The sequence below is a fragment of the Chiroxiphia lanceolata genome, chromosome 1 (genome assembly GCF_009829145.1).
Source record: "Chiroxiphia lanceolata isolate bChiLan1 chromosome 1, bChiLan1.pri, whole genome shotgun sequence".
Classification (NCBI taxonomy): domain Eukaryota; kingdom Metazoa; phylum Chordata; class Aves; order Passeriformes; family Pipridae; genus Chiroxiphia; species Chiroxiphia lanceolata.
This window is the reverse complement of record NC_045637.1, coordinates 32863885-32874326: the sequence shown is the minus strand read 5'-3', so window position 1 is coordinate 32874326 and position 10442 is coordinate 32863885.

The following is a 10442-nucleotide window of genomic DNA, read 5'->3' as shown; positions in this document are numbered from 1 at the left end:
ACTTTATTCAGGGGAAATAACATGAGATATTTAGCTGAGGCAAAGCTCCCATGCAGTTCTCCTATTGCACTAGAAGAAACAGTCTGAGTGGCTTTTTTTAGAAATCAGAATATTTCACCCTTTTCCAAAACAATCTACCAGCTCTGCTCTCGCAATGGACAGAGAGCAGAGCTGTGTATTAGCCTTCTGCTTTCCTCTTTGTCCTTTTAAGAGCAGAAATTATGGATTATTACACCTAAAATTCTGAATCCTGAGCTATTTCAAGTCATTAGTTCTAAGGTCCAGAGATATTTCATCTCCATATTATATTTTGGATCATGAATAGGATGATTTGGAATTTGATAAGTATGCTTGTTCTCTTCAAAGATGGTTTTGGGGGTGTTAATGCTTGGAGAGGCAGAAAAATCAAATCGCTGAAGTCAACTTGTAATTACTCTGAGCTTTGGGAAACAGTGGGGCTTATTTCCTGGCTGTTTTCATTGTGGAGCTGCAACACAGCAGAAAATGTGGAGGTTAACAGCTTGTGTTACTCTCTGTGCATTAAGTCTTCCAGTTTTGAGAATAAAATCAAATTTAGCTGTTCTCCAGACAAATAACCTTTCAAAGTTGTGCATATGGTGCAATATGAATAAAAATTAAGAGTGATTTAGTCATATGCTTGTATTTTTTGCAAAAGCAGTATTGTATGGGAAGTTGCATCATGTCAGTTTTTGAGACAAAGTTTAGATATTTAACCTGTAAAATCCTCAAGATAAGAAGCTTTCAAGATTTTCCTTCAAATTTTGTTTAAGTAGTTTATTTCAGATTGTTCCGTCTAAGTATTTTCAACACAAGAACTGCAGCATAGGTTTGCTGCCTGACAACAGAACTGATTGAAGTACAAATGAAACTGTCACTATTCAAGTTGAGTGGAACATAAAAAGGAAGCAAATTACATGAATGATGAAAACTAACTTAGCTTTTAAAGAGGTTCCGTTATCACTAATGTAAGAGGGTGTTAATGCAGGCACTTTACAGCACCTTGCATTCTCTATCTTTCTGTACATATTTGATGTTTCTTCCCTTTAAAATCCTTGAGTTTGCATTTATGTAGCACGCCAAGCATGGCTGCTCTTAAACTTACTTTGGGTTACTGCTGTTAGGAGTAGTGATGGTGACAATAGCAACAGCTCCAGTGTTTTCCTTGATGATACACCAGAGGAGGCATTCAGCTCTTTAGGCAGTGCTTGCAGCTTGATATACTATGGCAGTCGTCACACATACATTAACCACAATTTGATAAAGCTCAGCACTTTAATTTTGGGACTAACATACCAATTTAAGTGAGGGGAGATGAAGGACTAGAGAAGGGATGTGAGAAGTAGTTGTTATAGTCCTGGGAGCAGTTGAGGCACACAGAAAAAGTCTGGGTAACCACAGAGCTGCTACTCTGACCGTAGTGTAAATTGGGAGCTGTGTAATATGATAGCAGATACAGGCTTTTGGGAATTATGATTAAAAGCTTTAACTTCTGACCTATGAACCAGAGTACACATTACCAGCAATGACACGGCTTTGTTTTTATGGAATATCAATGTTATTCAGTGATATGACTTTGATCTAACAAAAGGGAATGCCATTTCTATATTTGTTTTCAGTAAGCAACAAGGACATGCAGAGAAACAATTTTTGCTGAACTAAAAACCTTGATGTCAGCTCGGGAAAGGAACTTGAAGACTTAAGCATGGAGGAGACTTGGAATTCCATTACATCAGCAGCAGTCTGAGAAGGAGCTTCGAGAGGGCTTGTGTCGAGTTAGCTCTTCTGCAGGGCAGGCAGAAAGAAGTGACTTTTCTAGTCACAGTGCACTTGAGATGGTAGTTGCAGCCATGAGGCTGGTTTGATAAGTCTGTCCAGGCAGTTTTTCTATCAAGTCACTGGAAAACAGCTAAAGCTTTCACTTTTGGTAAGAGGTCTCTTTGAATAAGGGCTGCAAAGGGGCTGCAACCTTGCTCCAGCAGGAACTCCTCACTTTTTCTTTCCTAAATCTCTCCTAGATTACTATGAGTATGTTACTCTTACTATGAGTATGCACACTGAAGTATGGACTTCGGGGTATGCAAGGATTTAAAAGATATTTTTAAGGAAGTCTTTAAATAAAGGGAGGAAAGCAAATTCTAGAAGGTTGAAATTCAATGTGAGAGAGATGGAGCAACTTAGCCACCTATCTGCCTTTGATAACTTTGGCTAGATAGGGCAGTAAGCAGCCCCTATTGCCTGCACTGACACCTTTAGTACAGGACCACAGGAGAACTTGTTTGAACTGGAGAAAAGGGCTGAAGGACCAGCTACAGGGAGATAACTGTGGGTTGTGCTGGAAGGGTCCCTGTCAGACTGGGAAGAGGTCTTGATTGTAGCTCTGGCTCCAGTCCTGTTTTATGTGTTCGTTAATAACCTTGTCACAGAGAGTACTTGTTTGCTAATGGAATTTGCTGACAACGTGGTTTTAGGACAGAGAGATTCCTACAAGAAAATAAGAAGGATGACCATGATAAATAAACAATAGAAGTTGGATTAGATTTAGCACTACAAAGTACAAGTTCATGTATTTAGAGAAGAATAACAGCAGTTTCTTGTAATAGGACAGAAGTTCATCTGTTGAAAATTACGGAGAAAAAAAGGTCAGAAGAATCTATAGTAATAATAGAGAAAAAAGATCACTTAGGACACCGAAATGCATGAAATATTTAACTCAAAGTAGAGATTTATATAGGGATTAGCTTCACAGGGGGGCATTCCACTATATACACCCCTCTTCTAGGCACTGGTGAGATGTCTCCTGCGGACTAGGTGTTGTCATGGTCACATATAATCAAGTACTATGAACTCACATTATAATACTTGCAGAAAACAGTATTACCATGACATCAGTAATGCTTTAGAACATACTAAGAATATATTACTTTGCCCAGCAAAATGAAATGCTCTCTATGAATGCCTCAAGGGTACAAAGGCCAAGGAGGGAAGGAACTGCTTAAACTAAAAAGCAATGTTGTCATTGCAACAAATGTATATGTAGAACAGAAAGAAGTTCCTAACAGAGAAATGAGGATTTGGATCTTCTAGTCAGAGTAGTAGGGCCCCAATTCCTGCTCCTTTCCCCTCAATAGCAGTGTTTGACAGACGTGGGCAAAGAGCTGCAATGACTGAAAAGCAGTCTAAGATGCGTAGAATAAAGATTTAGCAATGAAATGCCAAACATTATCTCATTATGGTTCTATGGCAGTGGCTGCCCCGATGGTTCATGGATGGTTTTGTCAATGAAATATCACCCAGATGGGAAGTCTCAGAGAGGTCTAAGAAGGGTGCTCCTCTCAATACTGTGATCTACTGGAATTTCATGGTGAGAATGGGAACAGGAGTTACATTAATGGGCCAATAACTTGATTGCAGTGCTCAGTTACCTCAACAAGTGATGTAAAGGGACACATCTCCAACGAGTTGATGAGGCTACATCTACTTAAACCAGCTAGTAACTTCTGTTAGCTGCTAGCAGCATAATGTCCAGGACATGGAGCATACTGGGTGTGATTCTGCCCAGTAAAGGGCAATGGTGGAAATACACAGCACACCTTGCCCCACAGGTGTTGCCGGTAGCATCCCACTGAAAATTGAGGCATGAGCTATTAGCCATCTTCAAGGTTGTAACAGGACATATTTTTTTTAATCCAGCCATCTTGTCTCCACTAAGAAAAGAAGCAGAAAGGGTCTCTTCACGATGTCCAAGGCCTGACCCCTCCAGACATCCTGTCTTTCTTAAAATAACTCTTGTTGTACCCTGATTGAGGAAGTTTATCTTCTCCAGATCCTGTTACAGATGGTGCTGGTGTAACCCAAAGCACAAACATGTATTATTCTTTATTTTTGTGTATGCACCTGAGTGTGAGAGTGTGTGTGCATACTGACCTTTTCAACAATTTTGTTTGATTTAAAAAGTATTTACTAGTAATTAATTACATGAATAGTATATCAGTAGATGAATTCAGCCAAACAAGCAGGCTTAAGACATCAATGGAAAAGTAAGAAGGCCATACACTCACATGTCTTTTACCTCAAAGCCTTCACTGAATGCCCCACTTCTATCCAACAACCATATTAATCTACCTACTAAAGACAGACTTCGCTTCCAAAGAGGGGCTATTAAGGAACAGTACAAACAAATACCTGTTCCAATACTGCTCAGTTTTCCTGAGGTCAGATGTAATGTTATCAATGTGGCTGAAAGAGTACATGCACACTATGTGGTCATGTGTGGAAGGAAAAGGGAAGCTATTGCGGTGTAGAAATTGCTCTATTTTGGATTGTTTTGAGGTTTGACTGGCATGACTTGAGGTACTTCTTACAAGTAGTCTTGTCAATATATTCTTCTTACTTTTTTATTCTGATAGAAAAAGTTTAAGCAACTTTACCTTCATGAAGAATGTAATGAAAATACTTTTAATTTTGGATATTATAAGTAACTAACAGTTACATAGATAATTTAACAGTTTAGGATGAAAAATTATTATTCAGATAATTATTGATATTAAAAAGAACTTGTACAAGACAAAGCCAGGTTAGACAGGGCTTTGAGCAACCTGGTCCAGTGGAAATTGTCCCTGCTTATGGCAGAGGGGCTGGAACTAGATGACCTTTAAAGTGCCTTCCAACCCAAACCATTCTAGGATTGTAAGACAGATGGCATTATTAATTACTAGATCAAAGACTTTGGGAAAGATTCATTTATGTAGCCCACTGGCAAAGATTTACTGGATGAGTCTTGAAGTCTTAAGAACTCTGTGTTAGTGTTGCAGCTTATGAAGCTTTTATATGTAGGGAGATGTCTTACAGACACTGCATATGGACACTGCAAGACAGAGTTTACAAGGCATTGTGTACATTTTTTTTAACAGAGAAGTTGTTCTGGAAGTGGAAAGCAAAACACAATTGTAAGCTCTTTGAAATTACAGGATTTCTTTTAAGGCTTGTTCCATTGCTTTTTTTTAATTTTATTTTATTTTACTTGTTTCTTCTTTTATATTTTATGGTTAAAAAAAAAGTTTAAAAACTTGAATAGAGTGAAAGAGAAGATATATAGCAATTTCATTTCAACTATTATACTTTTTTGCAGGACCAAAGGGTAAAATTTTGTACTGGGAAATGTCGTATTTGCTAAAAATTATTCACTCTAAAGTATTTATTTTCCTCGGTTATCAACCGTGATTAGTGGCGGGGTGACTGTGTAAATACAGTTTACTCCATGTACCACTGTGTAATAACACTCAATATGTTTCACAGTGTTGAGTTAAGAAGCTAGTTAATAAAAACCTGCAGCTGCCTCAGATTTCAATATTTCCAAATAGAAAATTTATCCCTCGGAGTTTTTCCAAGCAAACACAAGGTACATCTATTCTAATGGAATGATCAGCTTAATATGAACTCATTTGAAAATGTTTTACATGTGAATGGCTGTGTTTGCCATTTTCAGTGAGTCAAGGGGAATAAAACCTCTTTCACAAGAGTTGTGATGCTGCATGCTGGTAACTCACTGTTGCTATCACTGTGCTGCCTGAGAACGGGAGCAGAATTCTCCTCGGCTTATACCCTGTACATCACTTGCTTATGTAGCCTAAAGCACCCTTTCTTCCCATCTGTGAGGCTGCATATGTTTAAGGTCAGTTAAGGGAATTCTGTTCCTTATTAATGAAAGCTGTTTTAAAATAAACCGACCATGCATTAAAAAAAAGAGAGTCAAGGAAGGCTATAAAATCTCAAAATAGGTACTTATTCTTTTTTCCTCCCTAAAGTAAAAAAAAGTTTTGTAAAGAGGGTATTTTCTTCCTGGGACTTTGTTGCTCACATCACAAAGCCCAAATTAAGATTACACTTTGCTGTATAGGTGAAAAGCTGTATCTTCAAATGACGCAGATTATGGAGCAACTCAGCACTGTCCACATTTAATTCTGACAGGCAGGAGCAGGTGAAGGCCATCCAGCATAACCTTGGAAAGATGACCCTACATGACTATTAATTTACATTTGATAGTTGTAAGATAAAGTAAGGGTTAATTAAGGAACGTCTAGAAAGGGCACAGGATGTTCAGGTGAAAGGTGGAGCAAGGATTATGTGCTGACCCAGGAATAGGCCAGCTGATTTATGCTATTATTTTATTTTTTCCTAAGACCTTTAGGTGATTGTAAAGCTCTGCAGGGAAATGTGCTCTATGATAACCTGAGTATTTTTTCAAATGCCTGAGTGGCTGAAGCTCTGGTTTACCACAGCCTGCTGTGAGAGCATTGGAGGCTAAGATGGTGCCATTCAGACAGAGTGCAAAGCAGGTACACTTCTGTGTGTGTTATGAAGCTTTGAAAAATATACTTTTCACCCCAGGCAAACTTGAAAAAATGTACAGGACCCAAAAAGCCTTTAATAACACTTTTCTTCTATTCCTTCTCTGACATTTTTGTTCTGCTAGGGATCATCCACATTCCTCAGTACCAGGATAAAACAGAATGAATGTTCTTGCTCTCAGTAAGAATCCTGCTGTTGCAGCTTGTCTCTCATACATCATATCTGCTCACTAATTTTGCTGTTAGCAGTAATACCATGTGCAGATGAGCTATTACATCACCAGAGAGATCTCTATATTGGGAAAGAAAGAGTTTGCTTTGCTTTGCTTTGGTTTCATCTTTCTTTTGTCCCGAGGAATTTATTGAGTTAGTCAGAATGCAAAAAATCAGTAAGCCCTGATGCAGAAGAGACATTTCTCTTTGCAATATTTTGTGGCTACGTGGTTTTATTTGCTCTGTTAAGAATCCAAAATAACTACACCTTCCCAGGAAGTGGAAAAGACTGTTCTCATTAGCCAGAGAGTTGGACAGCTCTTTTACCAAGAATAAGCCTTGGATCTCCTAGGCTGTGGTTTCCTCCTTCCTGATAAATATCTCCTTCCCTTTCTCATTTGTTCTCAGGCATTGCAGCCCTCCACATTGCACCATCTGGGCTGCACATGCTGATTCACGTCGTTGGAAGTAAGAGAGACTCTTGCTGTTACAAGGAGGACTACATTTTATAGCTGTTTTGGTCATCTCTGAGGTGACACCTCTGCTCCTCTGTTCCACCTCTCTGGTGAAGTTCATATTCTATCCAGTAAGAGTGACTCACTGGTTGGCTCCATTGTGATTTTCTAGTCATGGTATTGTAACAGGCACAATGCAACTTCACACTTGAAAATCTTCTTTCTTTGTGGACTTTTGAAGGTGCTGGGAGTGGCTCAGACCTGAATCACCATCAAAGGGAAGTTCATAATTACACTTCCTCTCATTTAAACCTACATCTTTCAACACAGGCTTTATTAAGAAAGCCAGACCTGTTACCCCAGTCCCTGGGTTAGAGGCAACACTCTGCTGCTTCTCTTCCTTCCTTCCTCTTTCTCCTCCAGTGGGATCACTAGTTGCCACTGTATTTGCTCCCTGTCTGGCCTGTTCACCTCTCTTGGTCACTCACACATCTTCAAAGATATTTGCAATAATTAATGAAAGACAGTGATTCTTATGAGATAGGGAATGTATTTTATCTTTTCCTGTCCCCTTACTCTGTCAGACTTGATTTTATGTTGCTAAAATCTGGAGCCAAAACTAAATTCAAGTATTTATGTGTATGTTTTCTGTATCTCCATGTCACTCACACTCTGGTAATGAGGCAGGCTGATGGGTACTCTGAGTACCCAGACACCCAGGCTGGACACCCCATGCCTCTGAGGTATTTGAGGGAGCCAGAACATTAGCACATCTTCTGTTTCCAGGTTATCTGGATTTTCTTCCTCTCTGGGACTCAAAGGGCAGTGGCATTCACCTCACTTATGCTGAGTACCCAGTGAAAAACATTGCACCCAGAATAGACTGACCAACTTTTCTCTCTGTCCATGTCCTCCACAGCAAACAGTGCTTAGTACTGAAACATTGTGGATCTCCAACAACTCATGTATGAAACATTTGATGTGTGTTGGACTTTTTCAGTCCTTTGGTACCTTCACATTTGCTGTTATAAAGGAACTAACTGGGAAACTTCACAGCAATGAAAACGTGTCACGTAAGTGACTTACTTCCCCATGAGCTTTACATAGGACCAAAATTTCCTAGCATTCTTTTATCATCCTTAATTCATGAATGACAAACACCTTTGCTACAAAGTGACACAGTTCAGTAAAGTTCCTCAATGATGGGTCTGTCTTCCTACGCACAAACAGTTCCCACAGCACCAGACTTACACATCCAGGCTTGTTTGTTAATGCATACCTGGGTCTAGGGGATGCCTTGTAGCAGCTACTGGTACAAGGGCTATGTTTTTATGCTGTGTTTGGCACATATTTGGCTATGTTTTTATGTTGTGTTGTTTTGGCATTGTTCAAAGATTTAAAGATAGCTCCCTTCATTTTTCTTTTATAAATAATAAATTTTAAAAAACAGTATTCCGAGACTGTAGGCTTGAAACTAGATGACTTCTTGTCATGTTAAGAGTAAGGCAAATTTTTCTGTTGCATTAAGAGGAAGAAGATTTGGCAGAACATAAACCTCCTTGCATTCCAGCTGGTCCTCAGATATCAGAGGGGCTGGGGGTGGCTGGGCTTAGATTCTGAGCACTAGGCAACAGAAATGCAGAGCCAAATGGTGCTATAAGTCCTGTTGCACTCGCTAAGAACTACCATAATTACTGATTCACAAATCGTGCAATACAGTGTGAGTCTGGTCATGCCAAATGAACTCTCACACCTGGATTAGAAGTCTGGTCATGTTCAATAACTCTCATGGCCAGGTGCAAAATAGTGTAATCTATTAAGCAACAGAAATACAGGTCATAAATACACAGTCTGCAGAAACACATGTGAATATACGAAATATGAGTAATAATCCACCAACAAATACACTAAATTGAGAGATGACTATATAGTGCTAAAAGTATGATAACCAAGCCTGCCTTTTGAGTTTCCCAAGGAAGCATTTGGTATAGCTGAATGTTTGAGCATTACCAATGGATGTTCTTATGGGGGAGGAGATGGGTACAGCCACAGTTGACCATCTCAGGATACGAAGGTGTAATCTCCTCTGACCTCCCCCCCCCCCTTAAGCTATATTTATATTGTTTTCTTTGAGGGAAGGGAAAATGTAAAATTACAGTTGATGTTATTTCATGTTTAGGTGGAGTTTGAGTAACTTTAGTCATACATGTAAAGCATGTATGGGTTTTACTTCATTAGCATATGCTGGGGCATGAGAAGAAATATGCATTTTTGAGTTAACGAAACGAAGGTCAGCTTTCAGTCATCATTTGGGTTATTCCTTTGGTTTAGTTCCTGTTGGCTGTATTGTTCAAACAGGGCATGATTGCAACACCTCTGTGCCACTCCATCCTTTGTTCCACATCTGTCTCAGGGCAGTACACCCAGCTCCCTCAATGTTCCTTCTCCCAAGGTGTGCAGACAGTTTGTTTCTGGTGAACTATAACCAGTGTCTGCACTCTTTCTTGCTGAACTTTTTTTCAGTATTTTCCCCACACCCCTATATGTTGGAGAAATGGGATTCTGTAACAGTTATCCAAACAGTTTAAGGACTGAAATACGAATGCTAGCGGGGTGTTCCCTCAGCTGATGAAAGGGATTATGTGATGTGGTTGCCTGTGATATCCTGGGACTGAACAGATCCTTTCTACTATTATGTTTAGCAAACAGGAAAAGGAAAAATGCCTTTAGTTGTGGTTAACTATCATATATAGACACTTTTGACAGGAGTTTATTTTATACAGGAATATGTGGTGATAGATTTTATGATGTCACTCCAAAAAATCCTAGGTTCATATAACACAACCAAAGCAGGAGAGCTTGGTCAAGTCAAAGGGAATCACTGTGTAGAAGTGGAGGAAACATGAGACCATTTGTTTGGCTTGAGCAACCTCTTAACATCCAGGTGAGCAAAAGTTCAGAGGCTGGTTGTGCCCAGGCTTGAGGGCAAAAATAAGTGCTCTGCAGTCACAGGCCCTCTCTCTGTTCTTCAGCTGTAGGCTGTTCCTGAGGGCACAAGAAGAGGTTTTGTGGGTGGGTAGCAAGTCCTGTAGTGTGCTCATGTGAGATGCTCAGGCTTAAGCCCTCACCTTCCTGGGCAGAATCCCAAGAGGTCTCTGTGCTTTCTGCCAGGCTAGGAGGGGATTTTACTGATATGGGTGTTTTTGAACAGAACTCTTTTCCTCATCTCTGTACCATGTCTTACCCTTTGGCATGAAATCCAAGCAAGCCTCAGGAGTGAAATGTAAGCCTTTCCCAGACCCCATGGAGAGAAGAGTAGCACTGGGGCTGCAATTGCCATCTGTCCTTGCATCAGTATTGTACAAATGAGCATTTGCGTGGTGTATTTTTATCCAGTATTGAAAAG